Raw genomic sequence first — 8,369 nt, 5'->3', positions numbered from 1 at the left:
TGCTGCAGTTACAATGAAACGGTTATTGTGCAGTATCGATGAAAGCGTACATTATACAACTGTTCTAGCGCAGGGATCCCTGTACCAGTCCGTGACCTGTTAGGAACTGGCCCACACAGTAGGAGGCAGGCTGCAGGCCAGCAAGCATTACAGCCCGAGCTCTGCCTCCTATCAGATCATTGGCGGCATTAGAGTCTCATAGCAGCGCAAACTCTATTGTGAACTGCACACTCCTTATAAGAATCTAATGAATCCCATGTGGTGTTTAACTTTCTGTTCCTGGCTTATTTCTCTTAACAGAGTGTCCTCTAGTTCCGTTCATGTTGCCGCAAATGACAGGATTTCACGCTTTTCATGGCTGAATAATATTCCATGGAGTAAATAGACAAGATTTTCTTTATCCAGTCATCAAAAATATGGAACACTTCACAAATTGGCATGTCATCCTTGTTCAGGGGCTGTGCTCTGTGTCATTCCAATTTTAGTGTATGTGCTGCTAAAGTGGGAAATGAAACATTTTTAAAATCCTGTTTCAATTCTAGCAGACATATCTGAACACGTAGTTTTCATCAGTGTCAAGAATTAAACAATATAAATAACTCCCCTGACTTAAAAAAGGGTGATTCACATACTTCTAATTCCTCTCTGCCCCCCCCCGCTGGGTATTTCCAGCTCTGCTAAAATCATCTAAATGTTTAGATTGATGTTGTTATTTTTTTTACATGATGCCTCTTCTACTTTAAGAAAGCTTTAAAGGCCGGGTACAGTGGCTTACGCCTGTAATTTCATCACTTTGAGAGACCAAGGCAGGTGGGTCACTTGAGGTCAGGAGTTCAAGACCTGCCTGGGCAACATGGTGAAACCCCGTCTCTACTGAAAATACAAAAAAATTAGCGGGGTTTGGTGGCACATGCCTGTGACCCCAGCTACTCTGGAGGCTGAGGCAGGAGAATCACTTGAACCTGAGAGGCAGAGGTTGCAGTGAGCTGAGATTGCACCACTGCACTCCAGCCTGGGCGACAGAGTGAGACTCCGTCTCCAGGAAAAAAAAAAAAAAGCCAAACCAAAAAAAAAGCTTTAAAATGTACTAAGCAGCCATGTTACCAATAATTACTTAAACTTTACGGGTCTTATTGTTTATTACTGTTTTTTGTCTTCATCTTTTCTGAATTATTTATTTTTATGCTTTTTTTTTTTTTTGGATCCGGAGTCTACCACTGTTGCCTGGGCTGGAGTGCAGTGATGCAGTCTCGGCTCACAGCAACCTCTGCCTCCCGGGTTCAAGTAATTCTCCTGCCTCAGCCTCCCAAGTAGCTGGGATTACAGGCTCATGCCACCTGGCCCAGCTAATTTTTTTGTATTTTTAGTAGAGATGGGGTTTCACTATGTTGGCCAGGCTGATCTCAAACTCCTGACCTCATGATCCATCCACCTCGGCCTCCCAAAGTGCTGGGATTACAGGAGTGAGCCATTGTGCCTGCCCTATTTTGATGTTTTTAAAAATGTCTTTTTTTTTTTTTTTTTGAGACGGAGTCTCACTCTGTCACCCAGGTTGGGGTGCAGTGGCATGATCTCAGCTCACTGTAAGTTCGGCCTCCCAGGTTCACGCCATTCTCCTGCCTCAGTCTCCTGAGTAGCTGGGACCAAGGTGCCCGCTACCACGCTCGGCTAATTTTTCGTGTTTTTAGTAGAGACGAGGTTTCACCATGTTAGCCAGGATAGTCTTGATCTCCTGACCTCATGATCTGCCCACCTGGGCCTCCCAAAGGGCTGGGATTACAGGCGTGAGCCACCGCGCCCGGCCTTGAGGTTTCTTACTGTTGTTTTGTTTTTAGCAGAGGAGGTATGTGAGTAGGATACTGACTGTGCCTTCCTTCATCCTGACACAGGATAAATAAGTGGAGTGGGTATGGAATGCTACTAACAATCCTTTCCAAGAGGAAACCCTAGGAACGTGGTTTCACAATCTTCTAGCATTTAGTTTGTAAGTTAAAAGTTTGATTCTCTTTTCTATGACGGTATTTTTTTTTCCTGTCATGAAGCTTATAAATTTTTCCCTTTAACCATAGGATTGAGAAATTTCATCAGACTATGTTTAGGTAGTTTTTCTTTTTTTCTGTCTCTCTTTTCTTTCTTTCTTTTTTTTTTTGAAACAGAGTCTTACCTCCTGTGCACTATTGATGAAAGCGTACATTATACATTCACCCAGGTTGGAGTGCAGTGGCACTATCACAGCTCACTGCAGACTTATCCCAGGCTCAAGAGATCCTCCCACCTCAGCTTCCTGAGTAGCTGAGACCACAGGTGTGTGCCACCACATCTGGCTATTTTTTTTTTAATAGAAATGAAGTCTTGCTGTGTTGCCCAGGCTGGAGGTAGTTTTTTGAGAATTCCTACTTGGGATTCAATGACCTCTTTTTCTCCACTCAGGAAACAATATCTTACATATTCTCAGTGATTTTTTTCCTTCTATTCTCTCATCATGAAATTCCTATTATACAAGTGATGGTGACATTGGATTTATATTTCACCATCTCTCATGACTTCCATCACCTTTTCCTCTAATTCACTAATTCAGTTTTCAGCTGAATTACTATAAGTCAGAGTATACATAAAGGTGTTTTGTTGTTGCTGCTGTTGTTGTTTTTGAGAGGGGAGTCCATTCATGTTGGTCTTTGTCACCTTTCTTAAATTGCTGTATAATATTCATACAATAGAATGCACAAATTTTAAGGGCACAGTCAGTTGTAATGAATGCATACACATAACCCATATAGCCATTCAATCAAGATATAAAACATTTCCATGACCCCAGAAAGTTTTTTCATCTCCTTCTGGTCAATTCATGACCCCTCCCCAGAAATCACAAACGATTTCTAATATCATCAATTAATTTTGCCTGTATTAGAGTTTTATATGAAAGAAACCATATAGTATGCTCTTTTTGCAACTGGCTTCCTTAGCTCAACATAATGCTTTTGAGGTTTCTCCATGCTGTAGAGTGTATCAGTAATTTTTTTCCCTTTTTATTGCTCAGTAGTATTTCAGTGTATGGGTATATCATCTTTTGTTTCCATTTGAATTTTTTAATTTCTAAAATATGCTTCTTTCTTATCTAATTGCTCTTTTCCAAGTCTGCTCTTGCTTTATTGAAGGATTATCTGCTTGGATATATACATATTCAAAAACTGTATATATACACACACACACACACACACACACACACACACACACATATATCTATATCTATATCTAGACAGAATCTCACTCTATTGCCCAGGCTGGAGTGCAGTGGCATAATCTCAGCTCACTGCAACCTCCACCTCCCAGGTTCAAGTGATCCTCCTGCCTCAGCCTCCTGAGTAGCTGGGACTACAGGTGTGCACCACCATGACTGGCTAATTTTTGCATTTTCGGTAGAGACTGTGTTTCTCCGTGTTGGCCAGGCAGGTCTCGAACCCCTGGCCTCAAGTGATCTGCCTGCCTCAGCCACCCAAAGTGCTGGGATTACAGACGTGAGCCACTGCGCCAGGCCATGCTTGGATATTTCTAAGAATACTACTTATAAGTGTCTTATTTCTTGTTTCCTGAAATAACTCTATAATATGTAGGGACAGGTATTTATATTGATTGCTTGAAATACTTTCTTTCCTTTGAGGTGCTGATTCTCCACAAGCATCCAGTGATTCTGTGTTGTTATTGTCTGTTTCCATGTATCATATGCCATGGTACATAAGCATCAGTAGTTCCCTCAGCAACTGCATCTGATTCCAGATGGACACACTCTCCTCAACAACTAGCATCATGTGTGGCTGCAGATGGCAGACAGCAGTTTTTGCCCTGCTGTGCTTATTCTTTTTTTTTTTTTTTTTTTTTTTTTTTTTTTTTTTTTTTTTGAGATGGAGTCTTGCTCTGTTGCCCAGGCTGGAGTGCAGTGGTGCGATCTCGGCTCACTGCAAGCTCCACCTCCCAGGTTCACGCCATTCTCCTGCCTCAGCCTCCGGAGTAGCTGGGACTACAGGCGCCCGCCACCACGCCCGGCTAATTTTTTGTATTTTTAGTAGAGACGGGGTTTCACCGTGTTAGCCAGGACGGTCTCGATCTCCTGACCTCGTGTTCCGCCCACCTCGGCCTCCCAAAGTGCTGGGATTACAGGCCTGAGCCACCACGCCCAGCCGCTGTGTTTATTCTGAATACCCGTGGAAAGTTCCTCTTTTTAAGCCTGAAACCCCTCTACCCATTATCAAAGTAATAATTTCTCCTCTATTTTGAAGAAAAGATGAAGCTAACAAATAGCAATTAACAAATATATTCTACCAAGGTATATGAGTGCCTTTTTCCAACGAAAGATTTTACGTGTGATGATTGCAAAACTCTTGTTCAAATATGTTGCTGGGTGGCTGCATGATGTTACTATAGATGAAGAGAAACAGATCAGTGCATTTAACCTGCCCCAATTCATCACAGGAGGTACGGCTTGACCTTCCACTGCCAATCATTTACACCCCAGGTTATAAATGAGGTAAAGAAAACACCTGGTCCACTTTAAGTTTATCATTTGGTTGCAGGCAAGACCCCTTGGTCCACCTCCAAAAAGTGGGCAATTGAGATCTGCTGCTGAAGGCAGCTCTCCTTCAGGCAGAACGCTGAGCCAGTGGAGGCCATGGCAGGTTGTCCTTGAAAATGGCTTTGGACTGAAAATCAAGGGCAGTAAGGACAAAACCATAAGGCGCCTTGACTGGTCTCTGTTCGTAGAGTCCTAAAATTTTCACCTCCCAGCTCACTGGGAAAGAAGAAAAGGCCCAGCCAGGAAAAGGCGTTCCCCTGATTTTGGCAAGTGAAACAGCATGGCAGTGGGTCCAGGCACCTGCTGGAGGGTTGGGGCGCTGTGGGGCCCCTGTGAGAGAAGCCCAGGAGACAGCTCGCAGTCAAGCATTTCCAACCAAAGTGCTCACTCTGCACCTGCTGGAGTTCAGACAACGTGAAGGGGGCTGCATCACCTTGTCCCCGCATCACTGGAGGGAGTTCTGAGGAGGTGGAGCACCTGGGTTTCCAAGCTGAGCTTCATCCTCGTGAGTAGACTGAGTCCCCGGTCCTACCTTTGGGTGCCTGTGTTGGAGAGGGGTCCCAGAAGCACACTGACACATTTGCCCTTCAAACCCTCCCCGCACCCTCACAACACCCCATGAGCAGCTCACACTTGGGCTAAGCTGGGAAATGCATCCAATTGGGTCTCAGAGGAGCCCGCCTCTTCTTTTCCTGCGTGAAAAAGGAGAAACAGGAGTGTTGCTTGATGTGCTGTATTAGTCCATTTTCACACTGCTATAAAGAACTTCCCTGAGACTGGGTAATTTATAAAGGAAAGAGGTTTAATTGACTCACAGTTCTGCAAGCTGGGAAGGCCTCGGGAAACTTATAATCATGGCGGAAGGGGAAGCAAGCACCCTCTTCACGAGGCAGCAGAAGCGAGAAGAGAAAGTGAAAGGGGAAGAACCCCTTATAAAACCATCAGACCTGTGAGAACTCACTATGCGGAGCACAGCATGGGGAAACCGTCCCTATGATCTAATCACCTCCCTACCTCCACATATGGGGATTACAGGTCCCTCCCTCTACACGTCGGGATTACAATTCTAGATGAGATTTGGGTGGGGACACAGAGCCAAACCATATCATGTGCCAGCAGTCCAGTTCCATCTGCTTGGAGCTTCCACCTATCTCACATGATGCATGCATGTAAAGGCATTGAGCAGGGCTGGGTGCACAGTAAACCCACATAGCCATTATTATCACATCAGAACGTCTCCATGTTTCTTCTCTATCAATGGTGTTTTCCCACTATCTCTCTCTGCCAGAGATGTCCCCTACTGTTTACTTTTTTGTTGTTGTCATATATTTCAGTAAGATACCAGGAGGGAGTGGAAATAAACACATGACAATTTCACATCTTTAAGCCAAAAGTCAGCATTATTTATTATTATGACTTTTAAAACATGGTAACAACTTGAAGTCCAGCAATAGAACAACTGTCAGGTCATGGGGGTACATAGAGGATGAGATTTTTATTTAGAAAGAAATTTCAAGATAGGTATAGAAAATCACACTGAAATGAATCTTCAATTATAAAGAATTATGTCAATGATCTCTTATAAACAGAGGACAAGGAGGCACCCATTTTACAAAAAAAAAATGACCATAAAACATTTCATTTCCCTGAATGGCTTAGCAAAATCTGACATAGTCCTTGATTTGCAGAGCTGTCGGCTGGGGAAGAAGTGGGCTGATTTCCCTGAGAAGCTCAGAGTTTTCTAAAGGGGCCAGCAGTCCAATCACCACTTTCTCAAATTTGAAACTAGAAAGGTCTGATTTGAAATTAGAAACGTACAAAAGGGGGACTCAAATCTAGTAAGAAGGAAGTGAACAAGACCTTGAAATAGTTACCCTACAGGAAGGAGATTCAAGTTTCATGTCCCAATTTCACAACAAGGACCAAAGAATTGGTAGTGGAATTGATTCCAGAGCATTAAGTATATGGCTGACCTTGGAAGTACCTCCGACCCGTAAAAGCCTTGCCCAGTGGCTGTGTCTAAGAGGGCAATGTCTGAGCATGGAAATGTAAACTACAAGGGGCTAGACGCGGAGGGACATCCCAGGATGGATGGTCATTGCCGGCGGCAGTATACAGGACTATTCTTCAACACTGACACCACGTGGCAACCACCGGAAACTGCAGGCTGGAGCGCCAGCTGTCATTTTGCTGGCCTGTTACATGGAGTCCTCTTGGGGCTGAGGAAGGATCCAGCATTCTTGGACAACTTGGGTCAAATGCAGGGAATTTTGAGAGAGACAAGTTGGACTTTCCGCTCAAAGGGCCTGGGATGCTTCAGCAATTAATTTCAAAAGAATATAGGCCGGGCACGGTGAGTCACGCCTGTAATCCCAGCACTTTGGGAGGCCGAGGTGGATGGATCCCTTGAGGTCAGGAGATCGAGACCAGCCTGGCCAACATGGGGAAACCCCGTTTCTACTAAAAATACAAAAAATTAGCTGAGCGTGGCGGTGCATGCCTGTAGTCCCAGCCACTCGGGAGGCTGAGGTAGGAGAACTGCTTGAACCTGGGAGGTGGAGGTTGCAGTGAGCCAAGGTCGTGCCACTGCACCCCAGCCAGGGCAACAGGGCAAGACTCTATCTCAAAAACAAAACAAAACAAACAAAAAGTTGGTGCAAAAGTAATTGCAACTTTAATAGAAGAGGTATGACCATATTTTTACACTGTGTAGAGCAAGTCGTACAATCTACATTTAAATTTTGAGCAGCCATTCGATGACCTGCTATAAACCTGCTAATATAATGTTTTAGAAGAATACTTACTAATATACAATATATAACATAATGTTATTTTTTAAAGCAGAATTTAAAACTATATAGATGTATGATCCACTTGTATTACATTTACCTATCAAAAATAGGACCATCTGAGGAACTGGAAATAAATGTAAACATGAGGCGAAATGAGGTTTATGAGAGATAAACAGATTATCTCTTGGTTGTCAGGTATGGGTGGGTTTATTTTGTCCTACTCAATTTGCTCCAGGTAGCCTTTCTTTCTATCATGACTACAACTTCAATGCTGAGGGAGCCCCCAAATGCCCCAAGTTATCTTCACAGTTGAGGGTGGAGGTGTGGGTGGGAGGAGGCCTCCCTCCTGTTTCATTTCTTTAATTCCTGCATTGGCTTATAAAATAGGATCTTCTATGTACATTCGTACCACTCAGTGAAATATTATAAAGGGAGCTTCAGATGCCTCACCTCTTTTTTCACTGCTTGTCCTAATCTGTTTTCTGTTGCTTATAACAGAATACCTGAAGCTGGGTAATTTATAAAGAAAAAAATTTCTTTTTTACAGTCATGAAGTTTTAGAAGGTCAAGGTCGAGGGGCTGCATCTGGTGAGGGCCTTCATGCTGGTGGGGATTCTCTGCAGAATCCCCAAGCAGCGCAGGGCATCACATGTGAGGCACTGAGCAAGCTCACGTGCTAGTTCAGGTCTCTCTTCCACTTCCTGTAAAGCAGTCAGTCCTATTATCATGATAACTCATTAATTCACTAGTCCATGAACAGATTAATCCATTCATGAGGGTAGAGCCCTCTCATGATCCAGTCATCTCCTGAAGACCCCACCTCAATACTGCCCCTTCGAGGAATAAATTTCAACATGAATTTTGGATGGGATGGACATTCAAAGCATAGCACTCCCCTACAAGGGAGAGATAGTAATCTAATTAGCAAGACCCTCTGTCTATTGGACCACAGTGGCAGAGGTAAGATCACTGTGCCCAAAAAGCAACACCAGCCCCAGCCCTCCTCTCCT

General features: G+C 43.9%; 1 long non-coding RNA gene and 1 pseudogene across 1 annotated transcript; both read right to left on the bottom strand.

The window, feature by feature from the left end:
• Positions 1-410: 410 nt before the first annotated feature.
• LOC129464242 (uncharacterized) lies at positions 411-505 on the bottom strand (annotated as a pseudogene).
• A 3,789-nt stretch (positions 506-4,294) lies between these two features.
• LOC134732673 (uncharacterized) lies at positions 4,295-5,434 on the bottom strand. Its single transcript, XR_010116095.1, has 3 exons — positions 5,383-5,434; positions 5,199-5,259; positions 4,295-5,109 (listed from the first exon to the last, which is right to left on the bottom strand). It is a non-coding gene; the product is annotated as an uncharacterized lncRNA (long non-coding RNA).
• Positions 5,435-8,369: the final 2,935 nt, after the last annotated feature.

The sequence above is a fragment of the Symphalangus syndactylus genome, chromosome 15, assembly GCF_028878055.3.
Source record: "Symphalangus syndactylus isolate Jambi chromosome 15, NHGRI_mSymSyn1-v2.1_pri, whole genome shotgun sequence".
NCBI classification, from domain to species: domain Eukaryota; kingdom Metazoa; phylum Chordata; class Mammalia; order Primates; family Hylobatidae; genus Symphalangus; species Symphalangus syndactylus.
The sequence above is the reverse complement of the archived record's forward strand: the minus strand, read 5'-3'. Positions and strand labels throughout refer to the sequence as shown.